Genomic DNA, 26,922 nt, shown 5'->3' with positions numbered 1-26,922 from the left:
CCTACCTCCTGGAGAGTGTTGTTCACTTGGTTGGCTGTTGTGAAGGGGTTTCTCTTCACCATGGAGATTATTCTGTGATCATCCACCACTGTTGTCTTCCGTGGGCGCCCAGGTCTTTTTGCATTGACGAGTTCACCAGTGCTTTCTTTCTTTCTCAGAATGTACCAAACTGTAGATTTTGCCACTTCTAATATCGTAGCAATTTCTCAGATGTTTTTTTTTCTGTTTTCGCATGTTAAGGATGGCTTGTTTCACCTGCATGGAGAGCTCCTTTGACCGCATGTTTATTTCACAGCAAAACCTCCCAAATGCAAGCAGCACACCTCAAATCAACTCCAGGCCTTTTATCTGCTTAATTGAGAATGACATAATGAAGGGATTGCCCACAGCTGTCCATGAAATAGCCTTGGAGTCAATTGTCCAATTACTTTTGGTCCCTTTAAAAAAACAGGGTCGCACATGTTAAGGAGCTGAAACTCCTAAACCCTTCATCCAATTTTAATGTGGATACCCTCAAATGAAAGCTGAAAGTCTGAGTTTCAACTGCATCTGAATTGTTTGGTTTAAAATTCATTGTGGTAATGTCTATAACTAAAATTAGAAAAATGCTGTCTCTGTCCAAATATATATGGACTAAACTGTACATCTTATTACTTCTACCCAAGTGCATGACCTTACATTTATCCCTATTAAAGCTCATTGCCATTTATCCGCCTAATCTTCTAGATTACATAAATCATCCTGTAATATAAAATTGTCCTCCTCTGTATTGATTACCCTGCAGAGTTTAGTGTCATCTGCAAATATTGAAATTCTGCTCTGTATGCCCCCTACAAGGCCATTAATATGTTAAAAAGAAGAGGGCCCAATACTGACCCCTGTGGAACCCCACTGCTAACCGCGACCCATCCGAGTGTGCTCCATTAATAACCACCCTTTGTTTCCTATCCCTGAGCCAGCTCTTAACCCAATTACACATATTTTCCCCTATCCCCATTATTCTCATTTTATGTATCAACCTTTCGTGTGACACCGTATCAAAAGCTTTTGAAAAGTCCATATACACTACGTCCACTGTGTTCCCTTGGTCCAGTCCGGAACTTATCTCTTCATAGAAATTGATCAGATTAGTCTGACAGGAACGGTCCCTAGTAAACCCATGTTGATATTGGGTCATGAAGTTATTCCTCTTCAGATACTCCAGTATAGCATCCCTTAGAAAACCCTCCAGGATTTTACCCACAGTAGAGGTTAAGCTTACTGGTCTATAATTTCCAAGTTCAGTTTTTGTCCCCTTTTTGAATATTGGCACCACATTTGCTATACGCCACTCCTGTGGTACAGACCCTGTTATTATGGAGTCTTTAAAGATTAAAAATAATGGTCCATCAATGACTGTACTTAATTCCTCCAGTACTCGGGGACGTATCCCATCCGGGCCCAGAGATTTGTCAATTTTAGTAATTTTTAGACGCCGCCGTACTTCCTGCTGGGTTAAGCAGGTGACATTTAATGGGGAGTTTTTGTTATCACTGATCATATTGTCTGCCATGGGATTTTCTTGTGTAAATACTGATAAAAAAAAACAAAAAGTAATTTAGCATATTGGCTTTTTCCTCATCCACCATTTCACCCAGACTATTTTTAAGGGGGCCAACACTATCATTTTTTAGTTTCTTACTATTTACGTAGTTAAAGAATATTTTGGGATTATTTTTACTCTCTCTGGCAATATGTTCTAGTGATCTATGCCCATTGTGGTTTATAAGAATTGTATTTTTTGTATTGCTAGATAATAGTTGCACCTGTTTACCTTTACATTTTGAGTACGTCTTTTTAGTCCTCTTAGAACGGATTATTTACACATTTAGTGCCTCATATGATGTTTCCCTACCCACTATTTGCATATATACTTTTTTGCCCACGTTATTGCTACACGGATCTGTCACTGCCCGCCTGATTTTATAAAGATTTAATTATTTTTGTTAAGTGTGTTATTTAAATTTTCTATGTCCTGTTCATTTACTGATTAATAAAGACCTGTTATTTATTCATTTATTGACTGGACTTCGTTATATTTTCACTCTTGTATAACTAATAGGGATGTAAGCTCTCTAATTGGTTCTCTTTTCATGTTATTTATCTATTGGAGACAGAGGGAAATATCTTATGAAGATCTGCTGGGCAATGATACCAGCTAGTTATGATTTTGTAAATTTTTTCTTGAGCTTTACAAGCCAATGAAAGTCTGTGTGTGCAAAATAATGTTTTGTTCCATTGCACCTCGAAGGTCATCTCAATCTCTCTCTCCAATTTTTTCTTGAACCATAGGGGCTCTGTGTTAGTCTCACATGACAAAATATAATATATTTGGGAGATCGTAAGCTTGAGTGCAGCTTCTCCGATCAGCAGTGAATCAAACGGAGAAGGGTCAGACTTGAGCACTGAGAACGGCTGAAGGGAATCAATGAATGAATGGAACTGGAGGTATGAAAACAAAGGTATGGTTTGATCGGGGTAAAGAGCTTTAAGGTCGTTTAGCGATGGTAGATTAATGAAATTTGCAAGGACCTGATGAAGTCTAGTTTTATAGTTGAAGACCAGGAATTTACTCACTCCAACTCCAGGGGGGAATTCTGGATTGTCAATGGTGGCTCTGTATCTGTATTTTGAGTCCGCAAACTACTGTACACAAATTAGCGCTCTGTGCCTCCAGAGTCTCACCGTGTGACTAAGCAGTACTGTACAGCCACATATGGCGCATTTCTACATTCAGCATAAATTATGGGACAATTTTTGGTGCCATTTTTACCCATTTCCCAGTGTTAAAATGTAAAATCTGAGGATAAAACAAAATTTGTGAGGTAAAAATGTAATTTTTTTTTCTTCACTGCTCAATGGTATAACATTTTGTGACACAACTGTGGTGTCAATATGATCACTGCACACTTAGAGAATTCTTTGAAAGGTGTAGTTTGTAAAATGAGGTTTATTTTTCCTGCTATCCTTGTGAATATGAAACAACTTGTGGAAAAAAATTTGTGGGAAATTTTTTTTAAAATTTTTCACAGATGAATGTTATAAATTTCTGTGAAGCACCTGTGGGTTCAAGGTACTCACCATACATCTAGATGAATTTCTTGAGGGGTCTAGTTTCGAAATTGGGGTCAATTGTTTGTTTTTCCACTGTTTAGGCACATACGAGACTCTCCAAATGCGACATGACAGTCGCAGATCACTCCATCAAAAACAGCGTCCAAACAGTTAATAACCCCCACATATGAAGGGTCTGGTCTGTGTACTCAGGAGAAATTGAACTACAAATTTTGGGTTCCACTTTCTCCTGCTATCCTTGTGAAAATTTAAAAAATTGGGGCTAAAAGAATATTTTTGTGGATGTGATTTTTTTATTTTCAAAGTTCAACGTTATAAACTTCTGTGTAGTACTTTGGAGTTTAAGGTGCTCACCACACATCTAGATAAGTTCCCTGAAGTGTCCAATTTCCAAACTGGTGTCACTTGTGGGCAGTTTCCACTGTTTAGGCACATCAAGGGCTCTCCAAACGTGACATGGCGAATGCTAATTATTTCAACTAATTTTACATTCAAAAACATAAATGGCACTCCTTCCATTCTGAGTGTTGCCGACTGCCCAAACAGCAGTTTACATATGGGATATCGGCATGCTCAGGAGAAATTGCACAATAAATTTTATGGTCCATTTTTTCTTGTTACCCTTGCGAAAATAAAAAAAAAAAGTTAGATCTAAAGTAACATTTTTGAGAAAAAAGTTAAATTATTAATTTTTTTCTTCCACGTTCCATTAAATTCCTGTGAAGCACCAGAAGGATTAAAAAAAACTTCTTGAATGTGGTTTTAAGCACCTTGAGGGTTGGTTTTTAGAATGGTGTCACTTTTGTGCATTTTGTGTCATGTGGACCCCTCAAAGTCACTTCAAATGTCATGTGGTCCCTAAAAAAATGGTTTTGTAAATTTTGTTGGAAAAATTAGAAATTACTGGTCAACTTTTAACCCTTCTATCTTCCTAAAAAGAAATTATTATTATTATCATTAATTTATATAGCACCATTAATTCCATGGTGCTGTACATGAGAAGGGGTTACATACAAAGTGATAGATATTGTTTACAGTAAACAAATTTACGATGACAGACTGGTACAGAGGGGAGAGGACCCTCTCGTTGCGGGCTTACATTCTATGGGATAATGGGCAATAGACAAAAGGTCAGGGTGCAGCAGCTCTGGTGGTGGTGAGGCGGCAGCTCGGGTGGTTGGTGATGTGGTAGAATGGTAATTGCAGGCTGTAAGCTTACCTGAAGAGATGGGTTTTCAGGGTCCATCCGAAGGATCAGAGGGTGGTGGATAATTGGACGTGTTGAGGCGTGAAATTCCAGAGGATGGGGGATATGCAGGAGAAATCTTGGAGGCGGTTGTGTGAGGAATGAATAAGTGTGGAGGAGAGTAGGAGGTCTTGGGAGGATCAAAGATTACGTGAGGGACGATATTGGGAGATTAGTCCTGAGATATGGGGAAGGGACAGGTTTTGGATTGCTTTGTAGGTCAGTGTTAGTAGTTTGAACTCGATTGGTTGGGGAATTGGGAGCCAGTGGAGGGATTTGCAGAGGGGAGAAACAGGGGAGCAGCGAAGAGAGAGGTGGATTAGTTGAGGACAGACTGGAGTGGTGCAAGAGAGTTAGCGGGGAGGCCATGGAGGAGGGTGTTGCAGTAATCAAGGCGGGAGAGGATAAGGGCATGCACAAGAGTTTTAGTAGATTGAGGGCTGAGGAAGGGACGGATTCTGGAAATATTTTTGAGTTGGAGGTGACAGGAGGTGGCAAGAGTTTGGATGTGCGGTTTGAAGGACAGGGCAGAGTCGAGTTACTCCGAGGCAGCGGAATTCAGATGCGGGAGTGAGCGTGATGCCGTTTACCATAATAGATTGGTTGGGTAGGGGAGATACGAGAGATGGAGAGTCTACAAACCTACCTTTGCCCGACATTGCCATCTCTGTGTGCGGTTCCACCATTACTCCAAAGCAACATGCCCGCTGCCTTGGAGTCATCCTTGATTCCGAGCTTTCATTCACCCCCCACATCCAATCACTGGCTCGCTCTTCTTATCTGCATCTCAAAAACATTTCCAGAATTCGCCCTTTTCTTACTTTCGACTCTGCAAAAACTCTTACTGTCTCACTTATTCATTCTCGTCTGGACTATTGTAACTCTCTACTAATTGGCCTACCTTTTACCAGACTCTCCCCGCTCCAATCTGTCCTGAATGCTGCTGCCAGGATCATATTCCTCGCCAACCGTTACACCGATGCCTCTACCTTGTGCCAGTCATTACACTGGCTACCCATCCAATCCAGAATCCAGTACAAAACTACTACCCTCATCCACAAAGCACTCCATGGCTCAGCACCACCCTACATCTCCTCTCTGGTCTCAGTCTACCAACCTACCAGTGCCCTCCGCTCTGCTAATGACCTCAGGTTAGCATCCTCAATAATCAGAACCTCCCACTCCCGTCTCCAAGACTTTACACGTGCGGCGCCGATTCTTTGGAATGCACTACCTAGGTTAATACAATTAATCCCCAATCCCCACAGTTTTAAGCGTGCACTAAAAACTCATTTGTTCAGATTGGCCTACCGCCTCAACGCATTAACCTAATTATCCCTGTGTGGCCTATTAATAAAAAACAACAACATAATCACGTTCCTCCATCATGTTCTCATACACTTTATGCAGTTAATAGCCTCTGTGTCTGTACTGTTACATACTTAGGCAGTTAACTGGTTCATGCAGCTTTACATGAACACCCGAGCCTTACACTATGGCTGGTCCAAATAACTAAAGCAATTGTTACCATCCACCTCTTGTGTCTCCCCTTTTCCTCATAGATTGTAAGCTTGCGAGCAGCAGGGCCCTCATTCCTCCTGGTATCTGTTTTGAACTGTGATTTCTGTTATGCTGTAATGTCTGTTGTCTGTATAAGTCCCCTCTATAAGTTGTAAAGCGCTGCGGAATATGTTGGCGCTATATAAATAAAATTATTATTATTATTATTATGAGTTCGGTTTTGTCTACATTGAGTTTTAGGAAGCGAGAGGTGAAGAAGGAGGATACGGCTGATAGACACTCCGGGATTCTGGACAGCAGAGAGGTGACATCTGGGCCAGAGAAATAGATCTGAGTGTCGTCCGCATGCAAATGGTACTGGAAGCCATGGGACTTTGAGTTGTCCTAGGCCAAGGGTATATATGGAAAAGAGTAGGGGCCCCAGGACAGAGCCTTTAGGGACTCCAACAGAGAGACGGCAGGATGAGGAGGTAGTGTGGGAGTAGGAAACGCTAAATGTGCGGTTAGAAAGGTATGAGACAATCCAGGACAGGGCAAGGTATTTGAAGCCAAGGGAAGAAGGAATCTGTAGCAGTAGTGTAATAATTATAGGGGATAACTCAGGAGACTCTTTGCGTGGAACAAGACAACTACAGAACACAGTTTTATAAGTGGTAAAGTCTATATTATCACACGGTGATTGAAACAGGTGCAGAGAGAAACTCAAGTCCACAACACTTGGTGCCAATGTCAAATGCAGCTCAGCAGTCTGTAGGAAACTTCGGAGGAAAATGCAATCACGCAGAAAGTCTATGAAGCACGATTATTCTTGAGGATACTTGACACGAATAAGTCCTTGCTTAGTCCAAAACACAGATAGACATGCTATAAGGCAGTTTAAATAATATCTTAGCTCAACCAGGGAGGTATGGGTAATAGTCTCAGGTTCTTGCAGAGCAGAAACAGCTTACATGTCCAGCAAATGCAGATGGAAGTAAACACGAGCAGCAGATGAAGGAGGATTACTGGAACTGGTGTATGTAGCAGGAACTCAGAGCAGAGTAGCAGGATAACCCCACAGGTTCACAGGAGCAGGTATATAGCCAGGGAGTCACCAGAGGTCACGAGCTAGATGCAAGGCAGAATACTCTAGCACAGACTGAAGGCTGGGGTGGAGTTTTATAGCAGGAAGACACAGTGCACATGAGACCAAAGACGCCATCTTGGAAAAGGGCAGTAATGCACAAAAAGGTAATAAAAAATGTTCAGAGTCCTGACATTACTCCCTCCTTAGAAGCGGCCTCAGGACGATCCTAGATCTGGTTTTTCAGGGAATCTCTGATGAAAACGAGAAATCTTCTGTTGGGCATTGATGTTTTCCACAGGTTCCCAAGAGTCTTCCTCAGGGGGATATCCCTGCCATCTTATCAGATATTGGAGCCGATTCCTGTGAATCCTGCAATCAACAATTTCCTCTACCACAAATTGTTCTTGCCTATCAATCACCACAGGCTGCGGAGGTGGCACAACACATCCCTGGAAGGTATTAAGAGATACAGGCTTTAGTAAAGATACATGAAAAACTGGGTGTACCTTCATAGTCCTAGGCAGCTTCAGCCAGCAGGCCACAGAGCTCACAATACCGTTGATCTTGAAAGGGCCAATGAATTTCTGTCCAAGTTTTTGTGAAGGAACGTTTAACTTCAGATTCTTAGTTGCTAACCACACGGAATCTCCTACCTTAAACATGGGTGCAGGTTTACGGAATCTATCAGCCGATCTTTTATAACTTTCTTGAGCTGTTGTCAGGGATTCCTTCAGAACCTCCAGATTTTGCCTCATCGCAGTCAGCCTTTCCTCCACTGCCGGAACCAGAGAATTAATTGGAGACCTAGGTAAGATACACGGATGATAACTCAGATTGGCAAAGAAAGGTGTAAATTTAGTGGAGGCGCTCTGAGAATTATTATATGAAAATTTGGCTAACAGCAGCAACTCCAACCAATCATCCTGGAGATGGCTGACATAGCATCTTAGATATTGTTCCAGCGTCTGGTTGGTATGCTCAGTCTGACCATTTGTCTGGGGATGGTAAGCGGAAGAGAGACAGACATTAATATTGAGTGCAGAGGAAAACTCCTTCCAGAATCTTGAAGTGAACTGCACTCTATGGTCAGAGATGATCTCATCCGGAACCCCATGCAACCGAAAGACATTCTGTATAACCAAGTTCATTGTATCTTTAGCTGAGGGGAGGCCGGTGCATGGAACAAAATGAGCAGCTTTAGTTAGGCAATCAACTACCACCATGATTGTATTCATGCCCCCCCCCCGATGTAGGCAGCTCCACAATCAAGTCCATTGATATAGACCCCCAAGGGCGGGACGGAACAGGTAATGGTTGTAGAAGACCCGTAGGTGCCACATGAGGAGTCTTGTAATGAGCACATACCTCGCAAGAGAGAACATAGTCCTTGGTATCCTTCAGGCAAGTTGGCCACCAGAAGAATCGGCTCAGGAACTCGTGTCTTCTGTACCCCCCTGTGACCAGCCAACTTGGAGTCATGTACCAACTTGAGGATCTGCAGAAGGACTACCTCAGGGACGTAGATACGTCGATCTCTGAACCACATGCCACCCTTAAAGACAAGATTAATATCCACAGGTGGGTTGGCCAGAAATACATCACCGTCATAGGCCTCCCTGCACTCCTTTCACAAGTCCTGATCGTGGATAACTCCGATGAAATTGGCATCAGATAGAATGGTCTTGGACGGGGCTCCAGGTACGGAATCCGCAGCATGGATTCGGGATAAAGCATCAGCCTTCCCATTACGAGTACCTGGACGGTACGAGATAACAAAGTTAAATTGATTTAAAAATAAGTTCCAACGAGCCTGATGAGGAGAAAGACATCTAGCGGATCTAAGGAACTCTAAATTGCGCATGGTCAGTTAGCACTATGATCTGTTGTGCCACTCCTTGCAGATGATGCCTCCATTCTTTGAAAGCTGCAATAATAGCCAGCAATTCCTTGTCTCCCACGTCATAATTCTTCTCTGCTGAGGTTAGTCTACAGGAAAAGAAAGCAGAAGGATGTAGCAGACCCTTCTCTCCAGTTCTTTGGGAGAGAATAGCCCCCAAAGCATTATCAGAAGCGTCCACCTCCATAATGAAAGAAAGTGTTGAATCTGGGTGTATCAACAGCGGTGCTGATGTGAAACAGATCTTAAGCCGATCAAAAGCTTCTTGAGCCTGTGATGACCACTTAAAGGGCTTTTCCTTCTTTGTCAAGGAAGTAATGGGACGGACAATATCAGAAAAATTTTGAATGAAGCGTCTGAAGAAATTTGCAAAACCAATAAAACGTTGGACCTCCTTAACGTTCTTGGGTACCGGCCAGTCAAGGATAGCCTGAATCTAACCAAATTCCATGTTCAGCCCCTGGGGAGAGATGATATAACCTAAGAACTGTATCTCAGAACGATGGAACTCGCATTTCTCCGGCTTAATATACAGATGGTTCTCTTTCAGACGTCTTAAAAGTCTTGACATGTTCTTCATGTTCCTGTAGAGAGTCAGAAAAGATTAGTATATTGTCCAAATAGATCACTACAAACTGGTCCAACAAATCTCTGAAAATGTAATTAGCAAGGTGTTGAAACGTTGCAGGGGCGTTACAAAGCCCGAAGGGCATCACAAGAGATTCAAAGTGTCCATACCGGCATCTGAATGCTGTCTTCCACTCATCCCCTGGACGAATACGCACCAAATTATAAGCCCCACGAAGATCCACTTTAGAGAACACCTTAGCATGGCGGATTCTTTCCAGTAATTCGGGAATCAGAGGCAAAGGGTAATGGTTTCGTACGGTTACCTTATTGAGTTCCCGATAGTCAACACAGGGTCTCAGGGTCCCATCCTTCTTCTTTACAAAAAAAATAGGTGCCCCTGCTGGTGAGGAAGAAGGACGTATGAAGCCTTTGGCCAGATTTTCATCAATATACTCCTTTAAGGCTTGAAGCTCAGGTGCCGCCAAAGGGTATAAGTTACCAAAAGGAATAGCTGCCCCAGGAAGCAACTCAATGGGACAGTCATAATGCCTGTGTGGAGGAAGCTGATCTGCATTCTTCTTGTCACAGATGTCAGAGAACTCTTTATATGCTGGAGGTAAAGAAAATACCTGTACATGTGGTTCCGTAGCCGTGGACTAAGGGATAGCTTCTGTTAACGCTGAGTTGCTCCTTGTTGGAAAGATAATCTCCTTGGTCTCCCAGTTGATAATTGGGTTCTGAGAATGCAACCAAGGAATGCCTAAAATCACAGGAAAATGAGAAGAAATTAGCAAGAAAGAAAGTTGCTCCTGATGATTAGGCTCCAACAAAATTTCAAGGGGTACGGTCTCCTGATCCACAGGCCCAGAGATTAAAGGTGACCCATCCACTGTTTCCATGGTAATTGGAGAGGCTCTTTGCTGAATTTCAATACCATGTTCCTTGGCAAATGTGATATCCATGAAATTGCCACTTGCACCATAGTCAATCATAGCTGCACTGGAAATCCACTGTCCTGAACACAGGATCTTAATAGGGAGAGAACAGTGAGAGTTCTTTTCCTTAAGCTCCTTGGGGGGTGAAGTCATAGAAAGTGAATGCAATACAGCGTTTAAAGGCAGGCTACATTCAGAGATGTCAGATTCATCATCACAGTTGTCATACTCCCCTACTGCTGCTAGCACCTTGTTAGGCTGTCTAGGACACTTAGGACAATTGATCAAGAAGTGGTCAGACTGGCCGCAGTAGAAACATAGACTTTCATGAAGGCGATGCTCCCGGCGCTCATTGATCTCGCGCCTCTGAACGGAATCAATTTGCATGGGCACCTCCTCCACCTCCCGAGATGTTTTACCTGCCAGCTCACAAAGCCACGAAATGTGTCGCGATCACCATTAAATCTGAATGGGGGCAACTTAGGTGGGCTAGCTGGTGGCGGTTGTCCAGAGGGAAAAGTCGCTTGTGCAGCTATTTGCGTTCTTATGTCCTGAATAGCCCATCCATACTGGGACTCTATGCCAGCAAGTTTGCTTTCCTGGCCTGCCATGCGGGTAATAAGTCCTGCAAAGTCTGTCCAAACACTTGTTGATTGTGTTCAAAGCCTCCAAACTTCTTTTGCAGACCTTCCACATCTTTCTGCAGTGATCTAATTATGGAAAACACCTGCTCTAGTCTGCTTTCTGCAGTCATTGTTCCAGCAGTCTCCTTTTTTTTAGGCTAGAGTATCCAGTAATAATTATAGGGGATAACTCAGGAGACTCTTTGCGTGGAACAAGACAACTACAGGACACAGTTTTATAAGTGGTAAAGTCTATATTATCACACGGTGATTCAAACAGGTGCAGAGAGAAACTCAAGTCCACAACACTTGGTGCCAATGTCAAATGCAGCTCAGCAGTCTATAGGAAACTTCAGAGGAAAATGCAATCACGCAGAAAGTCTATGAAGCACAATTATTCTTGAGGATACTTGACACGAATAAGTCCTTGCTTAGTCCAAAACACAGATAGATATGCTTATAAGGCAGTTTAAATAATATCTTAGCTCAACCAGGGAGGTCTGGGTAATAGTCTCAGGTTCTTGCAAAGCAGAAACAGCTTACATGTCCAGCAAATGCAGATGGAAGTAAACACAAGCAGCAGATAAAGGAGGATTACTGGAACTGGTGTATGCAGCAGGAACTCAGAGCAGAGTAGCAGGATAACCTCACAGGTTCACAGGAGCAGGTGTATAGCCAGGGAGTCACCAGAGGTCAGGAGCTGGATGCAAGGCAGAATACTCTAGCACAGACTGAAGGCTGGGGTGGAGTTTTATAGCAGGAAGACACAGTGCACATGAGACCAAAGATGCCATCTTGGAAAAGGGCAGTAATGCACAAAAAGGTAATAAAAAATGTTCAGAGTCCTGACAAGTAGGCAGTGGTCAACTGTGTCGAAGGCAGAGGACAGGTCGAGAAGGAGGAGGATGAAGAACTGTCTGTTAGCTTTGGCTGTGAGTAAGTCATTAGTAATTTTGGTCAGGGTAGTTTCGGTGGAGTGGTGGGGGCGGAAGCCAGATTGGAGGTTGTCAAGTAGAGAGTTAGATGAGAGGTGGGAGGAAGGTTGAGCATGGACATGCTGCTCAAGGAGTATGGAAGCAAAGGGAGCAGTGATATGGGGTGATAGCTGGGCATAGCAGTTGGGTCAAGGTTAGGTTTTTTGAGGATGGGTGTGATGGTGGCATGTTTGAAGGCAGAGGGTAAGGTACCAGAAGATAGCAATAGGTTGAAGAGATGGGTTAGGGCTGGAATGAGCGTGTTAATGAGGTTGGGGAGCAGGTGGGAAGGGATGGGGTCAAGTGCACAGGTGGTAAGGTGTGATTTGGAGAGGTAAGCTCTCCTTCAGTGATGTTGGAGAGGGAAGTTATTAGGGAAGGGCAGAGGTCTGGTATATGGAGTGGTTGGGGTGGTGGAACGGTAAAGGTTTGCCTTGTTTGGTCGATCTTATTTTTGAAGTAGGTGGCAAAGTCCTCGGCAGAGATTAGGGGAGTTGGACGAGGCAGTGGTGGGCGGAGGAAAGAGTTGAATGTGCTGAACAGTTGTTTTGGGTTGTAGGATAATGAAAATACAAGGTTTGTGAAATAGGTCTGTTTAGCAGAGGTAAGAACTAATTTGAAGGCAAGTGTAGCTTGTTTGAAAGCGGTGAAGTCGTCTGGCAGGTGTGTTTTCTTCCAACGCCGCTCCGCGACCCTGGAAGATTGTCGAAGTTTTTTGGTGAGATTGTTGTGCCAGGGTTGCCTATTGATTTGTCGCATTTTGCCATGCATGAGAGGGGCAACTGAGTCTTTAGCTGATATGAGGGTAGCATTATAGAAAGTGGGGGCGCTGTCCATGTCGTGGAGTGAAGATATGGAGGACAGCGGTAGAAGAGTTTGTGAATGTCTAGGTGTGCAAGGTTTCTGCGAGGATGTGCTAGTGGCTGGACATGGGGGGGTGGGTGAGGACAAGGATGAGAAGGTGAGTAGATGGTGGTCAGATAGGGGGAAGGGAGAGGTTGTGAGATTAAATTTGGAACAGAGACGGGTGAAGATGAGGTCTAGTGTATGTCTGACTGTGTGGGTGGCTGTGGAGGACCACTAAGTAAGTCCAAATGAAGTAAGGGACAGGAGTTTGGAGGCTGCTGGCTAGCGGGTGTCAGTAGGGATATTAGTCGCTCATGATGATGGGGATGTCAGCAGAGAGAAAGTGAAGTAGTGAAATTATGTTTCAAACATTATGCTGATGTAAAGTAGACATGTGGGAAATATTATTTATTAACTATTTTGTGTGATAAAACGCTCTGGCTTAAGGACATTAAAAATTAGATCATTGCAAAATGTTCAACAAATTTCCAATTTTTACACAAACACAAGTCATATCAAGGACATTTTACCACTATCACTAACATGAAGTACACTATGTCACGAAGAAAACAATCTTAGAAACAGTGGAATACTTTGAAGCATTCCAGAGATATTACCAAAAAGTGACACTGGTCAGAATTGTAAAATTTGGCCTGGTCATGAAGGTGAAAACAAGGGTAAAGGGGTCAAGTTAAGCTCAGGCAAACACTATAATTATTGGACCACTCTGGTCCGTAAATTGTGTATGTGACTGATTCCACATGCTTATCCACATAGTGAACGTGTGTAGGAGCTGCCTGCCATCAATGCTGAAATTTTACTCATGAAAATGCTGCAATTGTTTCCCACATATACCTAAGGTCGGACAGCACAATGAAGTTAAATGCATTAGTCTGAATGTAGCCTTAAAGGGGATGTCAGCACAAAAGTACAGGTCAAACTTTAGCACATATGCTAAGTGCATCCTTGGCATGGCAAAGCAATCAGTATACCTTCCCACCTGCTTGTTTTTTTTAATCTATCTCTGCCCTTGTTTATTTTCTGTGAAGCCAGAGCTGTCAATCAGTAAAGAGGTGGTAGAGATGGTGGGAAGTTGCGCTGAACTGCTGCTCCATGCCAACGGTGCACTGAGTGTCTGCGCTTGGTTTGAACAGTCATTAAGTCCTGACACACTCCTTTTCAGAATAGGCGTTTTAGAAACCAATGACTCGTGATTGTTTAAATTTAACAAAAGTTAGCATTGATCAATATGATTTCATAACCTGACTTGTTGGAGAGATGGCATCATATGGTAGTATACAGGAAAAGCTACTGGGCTCAATAGTGTGACCACTAATCTGCTATTGATACATGATGGAAATGTAATAACTTTATGTTACATTATATTGCCTGTTACAAATAAATGCCCGCTTCTTACGCAATTCTGTCTGGCCTCCCATGTTCCCAATGTGAGGGCATCAAAAAATGGACGTAAAGGCTCTGAGCAATGGGCTATATAAAGTAGCGTTAATTATGATTGTATTAAGACATTTCATGCAAGAAGCTCCTTAAGTGCAGTTAAGGCTACTTTCACACTAGCGTCGGAAATGGCGGACACGACGCACCAAAAAACGTTACATGCAACAGTTTTTTGGTGCCGACGGTCCGACGCAACTGTCGCACGACATGGACAAAAAACGCATCCTGCCAGCAATTTTGCAGGATGTGTTTTTTAGCCATAACGACGCATAGCGACGTGCACGACACAAGTGTGAAAGTAGCCTAAGCCTCATAGAAAACATTTATCTAATCCACGCAAAGTGCTTGACAATTTTTACTGTATTTATTTGCAGCAGGAACCGTCAATCTTTTAAACTATCTTTTTAATCCTAGGAGCAATTAAAACAGTAGTGAAAAAAATACTGACAAAAAAAAATAAAAAAAAAATTTTGCACTAGGTTATACTTTTTCAAGATATAAAAACACAAAGGAATGATCGATCAGCATTATTACACCTCACGTTTACCTAAAAAATGATATAAATTATTAAATAATTTCAGTATCTGGCAAAAATGAGTAGCCAAAATGAGGATACAATGTAATATTAAGGTGGTAAATTGTGCTCCACAGTCTTATGCTAATGCTAATATTCAATGTTTCAGTGGGTTTTGATACAGCATTTCCCAAGATTTTTTTGAATTGATCCATCCAACTTGAATGAATAGAGTTGGTTGCAATGGGATGAATCCATAGGGTCAGTTTGAAATTTAGGTAGTCTGCTATGGATCACATGGTTGATTTCCTAAAATGTGCCAGAGTTATCATAATGGTTCATTTTCTTTTGCAGCATTGGTGCATCTTTAGACTATCGAAGTTTACATCATCTCTGAGTTGGCTTTCATTGATGAAGATAGTAGCTGTTCTGCAGCATCCAGCTGCGGCCACTGCACATTAGGCCAGTCTCACACGTCCAGATAATTCCGGTACCGGAAAAATCGGTACCGGAATTATCCGTGTCCGTGTGCCCGTGTGTTTCTGTGGCACATCAGTGTGGCACACGTGAGGCACACGTGTGCCGACTGGGTACCACACGCACCGTGCAGGAGACAGCGCTAGAGATAAGCGCTGCCCCCCCCACGTGGTGCTGAAGCCGCCATTCATATCTTCTCTGCAGCAGCGTTTGCTGTAGAGAAGATATGAATAATCCTTTTTTTTTGTTGTTTCTCGTGTTTAACATAAAGATCCATGTCCCCACCCCCTGTGCGCCCGCCCGCTGTTATTAAAATACTTACCCGGCTCCCTCGCAGTGTCCTGTCCTGGCCGCAGCTTCTACTGTATGAGCGGTCACGTGGGGCCGCCGATTAGTCATGAATATGCAGCTCCACCTCCCATAGGGGTGGAGCCGCATATTCATTTCTGTAATGGGTGGCCCCACGTGACCGCATACAGGAGAAGCTGCGGCCAGGACAGGACACTGCGAGGGAGGCGGGTGAGTATTTTAATAACAGCGGGCGAGCGAGGGGGTGGGAGGGTACATGGATCTTTATGTTAAACACGAGAAACAAAAAAAAAAGCATTATTCATATCTTCTCTACAGCAAACGCTGCTGCAGAGAAGATATGAATGGCGTCTTCAGCACCATGTGGGGGTGACAGCGCTTACTGTAGCACTGTCTCCTGCACGGCACACGGACTGCACAAGGACAACGTCCGTGTGTGGTACGTGTTTTACACGGACCCATTGACTTTAATGGGTCCGTGTAATCCGTGCGCTCCCACGAACACTGACATGTCTCCGTGTTTGGCACACGGAGACACGGTCCGCAAAAAATCAATGACATCTGCACAGATGCATTGATTTCAATGTGTCTACGTGTGTCAGTGGCTCCGGTACGTGAGGAAACTGTCACCTCACCTACTGGAGCCACTGACGTGTGAAACCGGCCTTAAATAGAATTGCACAGTGCAGCTCCATTCAATGTTCTGGAGGCAATAACAGCTGATCGATAAGGGTGCCAAACAACACATGACCGCATGATCTCTTTATAGCAAAAAAAAATAAAAAATAAGGTGGATATCTGAAAATAGAAGACATTTGTTATTGGTTGAGTGCCATCAAGGTCAGTATTTTACCTTTTTTAAAATAGATTAATGACCTTATAGAGGGATTGCATAGTAAAATGATAATTTTTGAAGGTAATACTGAACTATGTAAAAAAATTACAAATAGAGCAGGATAAGTTGGAAGCTTGAGTAGAAAGTGGAGAACAACGTTTAACACCAGGGTCATGAAGAAAAATACATGCCATCATTACAAACTAACTGTGAAAACAGAGTAAAAAAAAAAAAAAGTGGGATAACTAACTATAGCAACTAGTGTCAGGCAGCTGCTGCCAAGGAAAATAAGATCATAAGAACTTGCAAACTATTTACAAAAGATACAATGAATTCATCTGATATATATATACCGTATATACTCGAGTATAAGCCGACCCGAGTATAAGCCGACCCCCCTAATTTTGCCACAAAAAACTTATTGACTCGAGTATAAGCCTAGGGTGGAAAATGCAGCAGCTACCGGTGTATTTCAAAAATAAAAATAGATGCTCCATACCGTTCATTATGGCCCCATAGCTGTGCCATATAGTGCTCTGCACCGTTCATAATTGCCCCATAGCTGTGCCATATAGTGCTCTGCACCATTATTGTCCCATAGCTGTGCCATATAGTGTTCTGCACCGTCCATTATTGCCCCATAGCTGTGCCATACAGTGCTCTGCACCATTATTGCCCCATAGCTGTGCCATATAGTGCTCTGCACCGTCCATTATTGCCCCATAGCTGTGCCATATAGTGCTCTGCACCGTTCATTATTGCCCCATAGCTGTGCCATATAGTGCTCTGCACCGTTCATTATTGCCCCATAGCTGTGCCATATAGTGCTCTGCACCGTTCATTATTGCCCCATAGCTGTGCCATATAGTGCTCTGCACCGTCCATTATTGTCCCATAGCTGTGCCATATAGTGCTCTGCACCGTTCATTATTGCCCCATAGCTGTGCCATACAGTGCTCTGCACCATTATTGCCCCATAGCTGTGCCATATAGTGCTCTGCACCGTCCATTATTGCCCCATAGCTGTGCCATATAGTGCTCTGCACCGTCCATTATTGCCCCATAGCTGTGCCATATAGTGCTCTGCACCGTTCATTATTGCCCCATAGCTGTGCCATATAGTGCTCTGCACCGTCCATTATTGCCCCATAGCTGTGCCATATAGTGCTCTGCACCGTTCATTATTGCCCCATAGCTGTGCCATACAGTGCTCTGCACCATTATTGCCCCATAGCTGTGCCATATAGTGCTCTGCATCGTCCATTATTGCCCCATAGCTGTGCCATACAGTGCTCTGCACCATTATTGCCCCATAGCTGTGCCATATAGTGCTCTGCACCATTATTGCCCCATAGCTGTGCCATATAGTGCTCTGCACCGTCCATTATTGCCCCATAGCTGTGCTGCTGCTGCTGCAATAAAAATAATAAAACACATACTCACCTGTCTTGCTTGCAGCTCCTCGGCGCCATCTTCCCAGCGTCTCTCTGCACTGACTGATCAGGCAGAGGAGGGCGCGCACACTATATGCGTCATCGCGCCCTCTGACCTGCACAGTCAGTGAGGAGAGACGCCGGGAAGATGGAGACAGCGCCCGGCGGGTGGAACGAGGACAGGTGAATATGCGATACTTACCTGCTCCCGGCGTCCCGCTTCTTCCCCCGGACAGCTGGTCTCCGGTGCCGCAGCCTCTTCCTCTATCAGCGGTCACTGGCACCGCTGATTAGAGAAATGAATTATGCGGCTCCGCCCCTATGGGGGGTGGAGCAGCCTATTCATTTCTCTAATGAGCGGTCCCACGTGACCGCTGAACAGGGGAAGAGCTGCTGCACCCGGAGACCGTGGGACGGGCAGGGGGAGCGTCAGGATCGCCAGGACTAGGTAAGTATGCCTCTCCCCCTCACCCGCCGACCCCACCGCCGACCGTGACTCGAGTATAAGCCGAGGGGGCACTTTCAGCCCAAAAATTTGGGCTGAAAATCTCGGCTTATACTCGAGTATATACGGTATATAGTGTCAAATGTAAATTCTATAACTCTAGATGATATGTTTTGCAGAATGAAATGCACTATGCACACACATAAAAAAATAATTAAGCCCTGACACATATAAGAGTAAGGCCGGAGTCACACTAGAGCGTAATACGGACGAGTGCTATGCAATAAAAAATCGCATAGCACTCGGACCAATGTTAATCTATGGGGCAGCTCCCATCATCCATTGTTTTCTCGGCCGTATTATGCACTGTGTGCACAATTATTAGGCAAGATATTTTTTGGATCACATGATACTTTTTAGACATGTTGTCCTACTCCAAGCTGTTCAGGCTTGAGAGCCAACTACCAATTAAGTAAATCAGGTGATGTGGATCTCTGTAATGAGGAAGGGTGTTGTCTAATGACCTCAACACCCTATATAAGGTGTGCTTAATTATTAGGCAACTTCCTTTCCTTTGGCAAAATGGGTCAGAAGAGAGATTTGACGGGCTCTGAAAAGTCCAAAATTGTGAGATGTCTTGCAGAGGGATGCAGCAGTCTTGAAATTGCCAAACTTTTGAAGCGTTATCACCGAACAATCAAGCGTTTCATGGCAAATAGCCAACAGGGTCGCAAGAAGCGTGTTAGCAAAAAAGGTGCAAAATAACTGCCCATGAATTGAGGAAAATCAAGCGTGAAGCTGCCAAGATGCCATTTGCCACCAGTTTTGCCATATTTCAGAGTTACTGGAGTAACAAAAAGCACAAGGTGTGCGATACTCAGGGACATGGCCAAGGTAAGGAAGGCTGAAAAACGACCACCTTTGAACAAGAAATATAAGATAAAACGTCAAGACTGGGCCAAGAAATATCTTAAGACTGACTTTTCAAAGGTTTTATGGACTGATGAAATGAGAGTGACTATTGATGGGCCAGATGGATGGGCCAGAGGCTGGATCAGTAAAGGGCAGAGAGCTCCACTCCGACTCAAATGCCAGCAAGGTGGAGGTAGGGTACTGTTATGGGCTGGTATCATCAAAGATGAACTTGTGGGACCTTTTCGGGTTGAGGATGTTGTGAAGCTCAACTCCCAGACCTATTGCCAGTTTCTGGAAGACAACTTCTTCAAGCAGTGGTACAGGAAGAAGTCGGTATCGTTCAAGAAAAACATGATTTTCATGCAGGACAATGCTCCATCACATGCCTCCAACTACTCCACAGCGTGGCTGGCCAGTAAAGGTCTCAAAGAAGAAAAAATAATGACATGGCCCCCTTGTTCACCTGATCTGAACCCAATAGAGAAACTGTGGTCCCTCATAAAATGTGAGATCTACAGGGATGGAAAACATTACACATCTCGGAACAGTGTCTGGGAGGCTGTGGTGGCTGCTGCACGCAATGTTGATCGTAAACAGATCAAGCAACTGACAGAATCTATAGATGGAAGGCTGTTGAGTGTCATCATAAAGAAAGGTGGCTATATTGGTCACTAATTTTTTGGGGTTTTGTTTTTGAATGTCAGAAATGTTTATTTCAAAATTTTGTGCAGTTATATTGGTTTACCTGGTGAAAATAAACAAGTGAGATGGGAATATATTTTGTTTTTATAAAGTTGCCTAATAATTCTGTAATAGTCACCTGTATAAACAGATATCCTCCTAAGATAGCCAAATCTAAAAAAAAAAAACCACTCCAACTTCCAAAAATATTAAGCTTTGATATTTATGAGTCTTTTGGGTTGATTGAGAACATAGTTGTTGATCAATAATAAAAATAATCCTCTAAAATACAACTTGCCTAATAATTCTGCACACAGTGTACATGCGAGAGAAATAGCAGCATGCTGCGATTTGCTCCGTATTACGGCTGAGAATCGCCAATGAAAGTCTATAGGTGCGAGAAAAACTCACACAGCACACGGACCATCAGTGTGACTTGCGAGAAATATTCACCGGTGTCCTTTAGAAAAGCCGACAATGTAATGTAAAATCACACTGACAGGTTAAAATAGAATAGATGTCAACACATAGTATGTCTACATATGTCATTGACCCACACATATATCATAGAGAGTTAGATTGCAGAATAGCCGATAATTTAATTGTCGGGTTCTGTAAAATCATTGCAGAACCCGACAGGATATGAGACATGGTTTACATACAGTAAACCATTGCATATCCGTTATATTTTTATATGTCCCTCACTAATAATGTTAGTAGTGTGTGTGTGTGTGTACAATTTTGGAGGTGTTAAATTAAACGATTAATTCACAGAAAAAACTGTCGTGGGCTCCCGCACAATTTTCTCCACCAGAGAGGGAAAGCCAGTGACTGAGGGCAGATATTAATAGCCTAGAGAGGAGGGACCATGGTTATTGCCCCCGCGGCTAAAAAATCTGCCCCGTCACCCCAGAAAAGGCGCATCTCTAAGATACGCCTATTCTGCCACTTAAGGTACCTTCACACTCAGCAACTTTACAACGAGAACGACAACGATCCGTGACGTTGCAGCGTCCTGGTTAGCGATCTCATTGTGTTTGACACGCAGCAGCGATCCGGATCCTGCTGTGATATCGCTGTTCGGAGCTAGAAGTCCAGAACTTTATATGGTCGTCAGGTCGGCGTGTATCATCATGTTTGACAGCAAAAGCAACGATGTCAGCAATGTTTTGCATGGAGCTAACGACCTGTGAGAACGAGAAGTGAGTCACCGTTACGTCACAGGATCGCTCCTGCATCGTTCTGGAGCTGCTGTGTTTGACGTCTCTACAGCGACCTAAACAGCGACGCTGCAGCGATCGGCTCGTTGTCTATATCGCTGCAGCGTCGCTAAGTGTGACGGTACCTTTAGCCTCTCTCTTCCCATTGCCCTAGGTGGTGGCATATGGAGTGATAAAGGGTTACTGTCACCTTGCTATTGTAAGGTGACATTAAGCCTGGTTAATAATGGAGAGATGTCAATAAGACACCTATCCATTACTAATCCAATAGTATGAAAGGGTTAAAAATACGCACACACATTAACCCCTTACCGCCCTCCGACGTACTAGTACAGCGGAGGTCAGATCCCCTGCTTTGATGCGGGCTCCTTCAGTGTTTCTGAACATTTTCCCACTGTCAAGTTCACCTCAGGTCAGGCTGTGAGTCTGCGCATGCTCAGTGACGTCAGCGGTATTCGGCCCCGCCTGACCTGAGGTGAACTTGACAGCGTGGGAAAATGTTCAGAAAGTTTTCCACGCCATTTTTTTCCATGATTTAATCCTTTAACACTTACAGCTTCAAAATTTTACACACACACACACACACACACACACTACTAACATTATTAGTGAGGGACATATAAAAATCTAATGGATATGCAATGGTTTACTGTGCGTAAACCATGTCTCATATCCTGTCGGGTTCAGTAATGATTTTACAGAACCCGACAATTGAATTATCAGCTATTCTGCTATCTAGCTCTGTATGAAATATAAAGATAATATATATATATATATATATATATATATATATATATATATATATATATATATATATATATATATATACAGTGGGGCAAAAAAGTATTTAGTCAGTCAGCAATAGTGCAAGTTCCACCACTTAAAAAGATGAGAGGCGTCTGTAATTTACATCATAGGTAGACCTCAACTATGGGAGACAAACTGAGAAAAAAAAATCCAGAAAATCACATTGTCTGTTTTTTTATCATTTTATTTGCATATTATGGTGGAAAATAAGTATTTGGTCAGAAACAAACAATCAAGATTTCTGGCTCTCACAGACCTGTAACTTCTTCTTTAAGAGTCTCCTCTATCCTCCACTCATTACCTGTAGTAATGGCACCTGTTTAAACTTGTTATCACTATAAAAAGACACCTGTGCACACCCTCAAACAGTCTGACTCCAAACTCCACTATGGTGAAGACCAAAGAGCTGTCAAAGGACACCAGAAACAAAATTGTAGCCCTGCACCAGGCTGGGAAGACTGAATCTGCAATAGCCAACCAGCTTGGAGTGAAGAAATCAACAGTGGGAGCAATAATTAGAAAATGGAAGACATTCAAGACCACTGATAATCTCCCTCGATCTGGGGCTCCACGCAAAATCCCACCCCGTGGGGTCAGAATGATCACAAGAACGGTGAGCAAAAATCCCAGAACCACGCGGGGGGACCTAGTGAATGAACTGCAGAGAGCTGGGACCAATGTAACAAGGCCTACCATAAGTAACACACTACGCCACCATGGACTCAGATCCTGCAGTGCCAGACGTGTTCCACTGCTTAAGCCAGTACATGTCCGGGCCCGTCTGAAGTTTGCTAGAGAGCATTTGGATGATCCAGAGGAGTTTTGGGAGAATGTCCTATGGTCTGATGAAACCAAACTGGAACTGTTTGGTAGAAACACAACTTGTCGTGTTTGGAGGAAAAAGAATACTGAGTTGCATCCATCAAACACCATACCTACTGTAAAGCATGGTGGTGGAAACATCATGCTTTGGGGCTGTTTCTCTGCCAAGGGGCCAGAGCGACTGATCCGGGTACATGAAAGAATGAATGGGGCCATGTATCGTGAGATTTTGAGTGCAAACCTCCTTCCATCAGCAAGGGCATTGAAGATGAAACGTGGCTGGGTCTTTCAACATGGCAATGATCCAAAGCACACCGCCAGGGCAACGAAGGAGTGGCTTCGTAAGAAGCATTTCAAGGTTCTGGAGTGGCCTAGCCAGTCTCCAGATCTCAACCCTATAGAAAACCTTTGGAGGGAGTTGAAAGTCCGTGTTGCCAAGCGAAAAGCCAAAAACATCACTGCTCTAGAGGAGATCTGCATGGAGGAATGGGCCAACATACCAACAACAGTGTGTGGCAACCTTGTGAAGACTTACAGAAAACGTTTGACCTCTGTCATTGCCAACAAAGGATATATTACAATGTATTGAGATGAAATTTTGTTTCTGACCAAATACTTATTTTCCACCATAATATGCAAATAAAATGATAAAAAAACAGACAATGTGATTTTCTGGATTTTTTTTTTCTCAGTTTGTCTCCCATAGTTGAGGTCTACCTATGATGTAAATTACAGACGCCTCTCATCTTTTTAAGTGGTGGAACTTGCACTATTGCTGACTGACTAAATACTTTTTTGCCCCACTGTATATATATATATATATATATATATATATATATATATATATATATATATATATATATACACATATACAGTACAGACCAAAAGTTTGGACACACCTTCTCATTTAAAGAGTTTTCTGTATTTTCATGACTATGAAAATTGTACATTCACACTGAAGGCATCAAAACTATGAATGAACACATGTGGAATTATATACTTAACAAAAAAGTGTGAAACAACTGAAAATATGTCTTATATTCTAGGTTCTTCAAAGTAGCCACCTTTTGCTTTGATGACTGCTTTGCACACTCTTGGCATTCTCTTGATGAGCTTCAAGAGGCAGTCGCCGGGAATGGTCTTTCAACAATCTTGAAGGAGTTCCCAGAGATGATTAGCACTTGTTGGCCCTTTTGCCTTCACTCTGCGGTCCACCTCACCCCACACCATCTCGATTGGGTTCAGGTCTGGTGACTGTGGAGGCCAGGTCATCTGGCGTAGCACCCCATCACTCTCCTTCTTGGTCAAATAGCCCTTACACTGCATGGAGGTGTGTTTGGGGTCATTGTCCTGTTGAAAAATAAATGATGGTCCAACTAAACGCAAACTGGATAGAATAGCATGCCGCTGCAAGATGCTATGGTAGCCATGCTGGTTCAGTATGCCTTCAATTTTGAATAAATCCTCAATAGTGTCACCAGCAAAGCACCCCCACACCATCACACCTCCTCCTCCATGCTTCACGGTGGGAACCAGGCATGTAGAGTCCATCCGTTCACCTTTTCTGCGTCGCACAAAGACACTGTGGTTGGAACCAAAGATCTCAAATTTGGATTCATCAGACCAAAGCACAGATTTCCACTGGTCTAATGTCCATTCCTTGTGTTTTTTAGCCCAAACAAGTCTCTTCTGCTTGTTGCCTGTCCTTAACAGTGGTTTCCTACCAGCTATTTTACCATGAAGGCCTGCTGCACAAAGTCTCCTCTTAACAGTTGTTGTAGAGATGTGTCTGCTGCTAGAACTCTGTGTGGCATTGACCTGGTCTCTAATCTGAGCTGCTGTTAACCTGCGATTTCTGAGGCTGGTGACTCAGATAAACTTATCCTCAGAAGCAGAGGTGACTCTTGGTCTTCCTTTCCTTGGGCGGTCCTCATGTGAACCAGTTTCTTTGCAGCGCTTGATGGCATTTGCCACTGCACTTGGGGACACTTTCAAAGTTTTCCCAATTTTTCGCACTGACTGACCTTAATTTCTTAAAGTAATGATGGCCACTCATTTTTCTTTACTTAACTGCTTTTTTCTTGCCATAATAGAAATTATATCAGTTTATTCAGTAGGACTATCAGCTATGCATCCACCAGACTTCTGCACAACACAACTGATGGTCCCAACCCCATTTATAAGGCAAGAAATCCCACTTATTAAACCTGACAGGGCACACCTTTGAAGTGAAAACCATTTCCGGTGACTACCTCTTGAAGCTCATCAAGAGAATGCCAAGAGTATGCGAAGCAATCATCAAAGCAAAAGGTGGCTACTTTTAAGATTTGAAGAACCTAGAATGTAAGACATATTTTCAGTTGTTTCACACTTTTTTGTTAAGTATATAATTCCACATGTGCTAATTCATAGTTTTGATGCCCTCAGTGTGAATGTACAATTTTCACAGTCATGAAAATACAGAAAAATCTTTAAATGAGGTGTGTCCAAACTTTTGGTCTGTACTGTGTGTATATATATATATGTATAGACTGTATATACGTTTTCAAGAATATTTGAGGCCATGGATCCATTATATGTTTGTTTTGCAAGCCGGCGAGAAAATCTCGCCATACGGATACTCTGATGAGAAAAAATTGCATCCTCGCATTGCACACGGATGACATACGGATCACTGTTCGGGAACATTTACGCAAATCTCGGCCGTGAAAATCGGACCTATTTTTTTATGCATTATGTGTGATTCCAGCCTAATAGTTATATACTGTAGGAAGGCAGGTGGTACTTTTTTTTTATGGAAGGTGTGTGTCACTGCGGTGGCTGGCCTTGGTTATGTAGGTCCTGGAATTAAGGCTCTAGTAAGGACAGGTTACTGAGAGGTTTAGCAATGGCCAAAGGGCCTGGATGGCTTTGATGGGTCCCATACTTCCAGTACAGATTTTGCAGCTCCTATAAAAGACTACTAAAACTGGCTCAGGTGTGTTTGCTGTTGGAGAAGCAGTGTGGTTGCTGATCCAACAGAGAGGAGCAGGGCCTGTGTTGCTTCAAAGGAGAGAGACCATGTGCTTAATTTGCCTACCCAGAGAAAGGAGTGTATTTGTTTTCCTTTGTTACTGTTGCTTGAATACTGTGAAGGTTTATGATGTTTTAATAAACCTCACCTTGTTTGACAAGAACCCCATGCTGCATATACCTGAAACGCTGCCAGAAAATGAGTGATCTTTACAATATCATAACCCCAAACATCATACACAGCATACATATTTAAAAACAGTATCATGTCAAAAACATTTAATTATAATAAATGTTTAATTAAAAAAATACTGTACATTTGATTGACCACTTGTTATGATGCACTTTATTTTTTGCATTGGAAAAATGTGGCACCCCAGGAGTTCAGGTACCACAGTGGTATTGCCTTCCTCTCGGGGAGGGTAATGCCATGCCTGTAGACAAGAGGAATCCCTTTGGCAGGTAACCTTACATGCAACGCATTCTGACTCCAGGCCAGAAGGGGGAGCTCTACACCTGACTTGAGGAGAGCTGCTCTCTCTGGTCGGGAGGAGTCAGTTGCTAGGCAGTTGACAGTTGGTAACAGACATTGAAGGTGCACAGAGGGACTTAGGAGCTAGAGAAAGGCTGTGACTGGGCCTCTCTAAGCTGAGCGCAGAAACCGGGCACCGGTAGCCCGAGGAACTACAGGTCCCACGTCAGAACCAGTGGGCAGGAAACTAAAAGGGACTTGCCCACATAATACCTTAAGTACAGCAGCAATCAGAGTCCGGAGTCACCGTGGACAGAGACCCCAAAGAGACGGCTCAAGTTGCCTACCGTGCAGGTGCTGTCCCTGGACAGGGGAAGAAAAAGGGCCTTGTTAGACAACTACAGGTAGCAAGGGACCACAGACCAGCGCATAGTGGAAGGCTCCCAAACTGACCTGTCAAGGGGATTCCCACCTGTCTTCAGGCTGTCTGTACTCCATCTATACCTGTTACCGGTACCCTGGACTGAGGCTGCTTAACACCAGTAAACCAGGTAAAGACTGCAACCCTGTGTCCTCCAATTATATGCGGCATTCACCATCCCTGCCAAATACACCGGGAGTCCTGGGGACACCGCTTCACCTGTGGGAAGCAACACCATCTTTGCTGCAGCATCATCGCCCTCAGAGGACCCCTTTAAGCAGCGTCGGTCACCTCTGACCAAGAACCACA

At 43.4% G+C, this 26,922-nt stretch overlaps 1 long non-coding RNA gene across 3 annotated transcripts in view; it reads left to right on the top strand.

Moving 5' to 3' along the window:
• The first annotated feature begins 2,337 nt into the window (after window positions 1-2,337).
• Window positions 2,338-26,922, top strand: part of LOC143816157 (uncharacterized) — a 79,040-nt gene continuing 54,455 nt past the window's right edge. For 2 of the 3 annotated variants that reach the window (XR_013223893.1, XR_013223895.1), the window contains exon 1: window positions 26,331-26,743. This is a non-coding gene — a long non-coding RNA (uncharacterized LOC143816157). Of the gene's footprint in view, window positions 2,502-26,330; window positions 26,744-26,922 lie in introns of those variants that run through there. The other variant, XR_013223894.1, reaches the window with a different exon arrangement.

Source organism: Ranitomeya variabilis, chromosome 3 (assembly GCF_051348905.1).
Source record: "Ranitomeya variabilis isolate aRanVar5 chromosome 3, aRanVar5.hap1, whole genome shotgun sequence".
Lineage (NCBI taxonomy): Eukaryota > Metazoa > Chordata > Amphibia > Anura > Dendrobatidae > Ranitomeya > Ranitomeya variabilis.
Note: the sequence above shows the minus strand (reverse complement) of the source record. Positions and strands in the feature narration are given on the sequence as shown.